General features: G+C 34.5%; 1 long non-coding RNA gene across 3 annotated transcripts; it reads left to right on the plus strand.

Moving 5' to 3' along the window:
• Nucleotides 1–429: 429 nt before the first annotated feature.
• On the plus strand, nucleotides 430–2918 carry LOC105774659 (uncharacterized). 3 transcript variants are annotated; one of them, XR_001127477.2, is made up of 5 exons: nucleotides 430–584; nucleotides 692–761; nucleotides 1198–2262; nucleotides 2336–2565; nucleotides 2648–2918. It is a non-coding gene; the product is annotated as an uncharacterized LOC105774659 (long non-coding RNA). The 3 variants fall into 3 exon arrangements; XR_001127482.2 differs by having other exon boundaries at nucleotides 435–761; nucleotides 2331–2565; XR_001127476.2 differs by having other exon boundaries at nucleotides 436–761.
• Nucleotides 2919–3447: the final 529 nt, after the last annotated feature.

Below are 3447 nucleotides of genomic sequence, written 5' to 3' on the forward strand. Positions count from 1 at the left end.
TGGTTTACTCCTGATTTAATAAAATATAAGTACTTGAAGAAATGTGTAACACAAAATATATATTATATGAATTATTTTGACTTTTAATCAACTATAAAACACATTATTTAGTAATTCATAATTGGTTTATTCCTTATTTTTTAAAAATATAAACATGTGGAGAAATGTGTGAAAATATTATAATTAGGGGTGAGCGCTCGGTCGAATTGAGTCGAATCAAGTGAAAACAAATTCAAATTAATCGAAGTCACGAATCTTATTTTATCATCCTAACTCAATTTGAATTTTTTTCAAATCAAGTGAAATGAAGGGTCTGTTTGATTGACGAAAATGATTTTCCTTCCAACTTTTCTGGTGTTTGTTTGGCGAAAAAGATTTTCCATTTGAAAAATCAACTCCAAAACACGGGTAAAATCAAAGCTAATTTTCAGAAAATGTCTTACCGATTTCTAAGCCGTAACATTTTCCCTTCTCTTCTAAGCAGTGATTCTCCCTTCCTCAAAGCCTCCGCCTCTCCTCCTCATCTCTGCCTCGCTATCTCTGTCTCTCGCCATTTTCTCTCCAAATGCAACAAAAGCCAAAAGGTAAAGGAATGAAGCCACTCATGTATCCCTAGATTCACGCACTTTGCCTTATTTTTCCTTCGCTCAATTCCCCAACTTTCATACACGAATTCTTCCTTCTTTTTTAGTCCTGGAGGATTTGTTTCATCCCTTGATCATCTCATTTGCTTTGGCTAACCTCCAATTTCCTACTAATCAGTGAGTGTTTCCTTTTTCTTCTCATAATCTTTAGCTGTCGTTTGCTTTGATCTCTCTTATTGCTCGAGCACTTGGTATCTTGAAATTTTTGTTCAAAATTTACTGGATTTTTCTAGTACTTAAATCTTATTATCTCTTGATCTAATTGATTCATTTTCTCTTGATTAAGAATTTATGATCTCAGTGATAAAAATTTATTTATTGCCTTCTTTCACTGGCTTCTATTTGAACTGAAATGAACAGTGTATTGACAATGTATATTTCACTGGAGTATTGTTATGAATATTTGATATATTTATGTTATTTCTATACACAAATTTCTTTCTGCTGTGGAAGCGCTCTGCTTATTGTAAACTAAGGGGTGGAATTTACAATTGAGATGCAATGTTCTTCTCCTGCTACAAACTTTTTTTTAAGAAAATTGTGTGCTTTGCAGGTAGATTTCGTGTTGCAATCAAGTTTTTTCTTGGTTGTTTGCCTTTTCCATGTAACTAGATTGTAGACCAGAGCATCCTTTTGGTTTCAATGGGCACACAGAAGATTTGCCTTTGGAAATCAAGGGTTAGTAGTTGCCAAGGTCACATTTCTGGCTCATTAAAAGGTGAGGCAAAGGAAAAGGAAGACGACCCTCTCTACGGGGCAGACTCAGATGATGATCTGGATGACTTTGACTTCAAGGGAATTAGCAGTGAGCTTGGCATGGTGGAAGGTCAGGTTTGAAGCATACCATATGAACTTTTATTGGTGCTTAAAGCTGAGAGACAGGTTGGTGCTTAAAGCTTGACTTCAAACAGGTTGCTGCTTAAAGCTCTCTGCATGTTTCAAATTCATAGCACTTGTATTGGTTGTATTGACTCTGATTATTTACCATGTCAAGCAGAACTAGTAATTCTGCAAGTTTGAAAAGGATTTGCATTAATGCACTTAAGGCACTTTTAATGCTTTTGCTGCACTAGTTGAACTAAAAATGTATCCACCATTCTTGCTTTGACACCAATTTCAATTCTTGAGTGTCCATTCTTGAGTCTTAACAGAAAGTTTAATAAATAAAGACATATATTTTACATGTGGGAAGGCTAATTTTGGTCCACTTTTTATGTAATATTCGTATGCATGAGAGATCACAATGTGTAGATAACCATAACACAAGTTAAACTACAAACTTGTGTCTGTTTTTTTGGTTAGGAACACAACTTTTGTCTATTGTTTGCTCTACCACTGAACTTGGTGGTTGTCACATCAGGAAAAATGAAAGTGCTGAAAAGGGGAAAATAAGTTGAGACTATTTTGTGCTTTTCCATTTCAAATCATTCCAGGCTTTCAAATTTTCTGCTGACAAAAAGTTGTTAAGAGAACCCCAGGTAAGGGTCGGTCTTCTTCAGAACTCCATTGCTCTCCCAACCACTGCTCCCTTTTCAGACCAGAAAAAAGCTATATTTGAGAAATTGGGACCAATAATTGATGCTACTGGTGCTTCAGGAGTCAACATACTATGCTGCAGGTATGGTCAATTTTATTGATCGATGCATAATATTCTGAAAATGCAAATTAATTGGTCTATGATGCAAGTTCAGGAAGCATGGATGATGCCATTTGCCTTCTATACACGAGAAAAGAGGTGGTGTGAATTTGCAGAACCTATTAACGGGGAATCTACACAATTTCTTCAGGAATTTGCACTCAAGTATAACATGGTCATTATAAGCTCAATTCTTGAGAGGGATATAAATCATGGAGAGACTCTCTCTGGAATACTGCTGTTATAATTGGAAATCATGGCAGCATAATAGGCAAGCACCGTAAGGTAAATGCAGTAGTTTATCTGGGTTTGGGTTTATGTTTCTTGAATTTTTATTGATTTTGCTTAATTGACTGGCTTCTAGCAGAACCATATTCCTAGAGTTGGGGACTTCAATGAGAGCACGTATTAAATCAATAGATTTAAATTAGGGACTTCAATGGAGCCTGTTGCCTTTGTTGATTGCAATTGCTAATATTTCTAGCATATTGCTAGTTCATTTGCTTCATAGATATCAGATGGTTATCTGCCTCTTTACCTGGTTGTATTAAATCAATAGGTGTCAGTTGAAAATTTTGATTGTATGTATCATTCATTTTGATTTTACTATCAGTTCTATGAAATTCTTTTTTGGGCCATGAGTGATTCTTTCTTACCAGTTGCGTGAGCACGTTTCGCCATATGTCTACGTAAAAAGCTAGGTTCTTCGCTTGTACTTTTTCCTCTCTATTGGATGGCAGCCTATAGTATTGGGGCAATGCTTGATCTAGTAGTAGCTTTCAAAGAACATAGCTGATTGCATGCATATGGTTATGTATTTGTTGAATGCATACATATATACATATTTATGTTTGTAAATGTGTGCATTGGGATAAATTTTATAGGAATTAGCTTTGTGTTACAATGTAGATTGGTTGGCTAAGGAATTGGTTATACTTGAGAGTAGCTGAAATTTGATAATGATGTTATCTGTGTTGTTTGTAAGACAACAAAAAAATTGATTTTATGCTGAGCGTAATTTTATCAGGAGATCACTACAATTGATTCACTACTAATTAGTAAATTTCGGAAGTAGTTTGCAATGCTTTTATATTTTAATAATTGAGTATTAGTATATATTTAATTTGATTTATTTATTTATAAATAAATCATTGCAATATATGTAAA

Source organism: Gossypium raimondii, chromosome 6 (assembly GCF_025698545.1).
Source record: "Gossypium raimondii isolate GPD5lz chromosome 6, ASM2569854v1, whole genome shotgun sequence".
NCBI classification, from domain to species: domain Eukaryota; kingdom Viridiplantae; phylum Streptophyta; class Magnoliopsida; order Malvales; family Malvaceae; genus Gossypium; species Gossypium raimondii.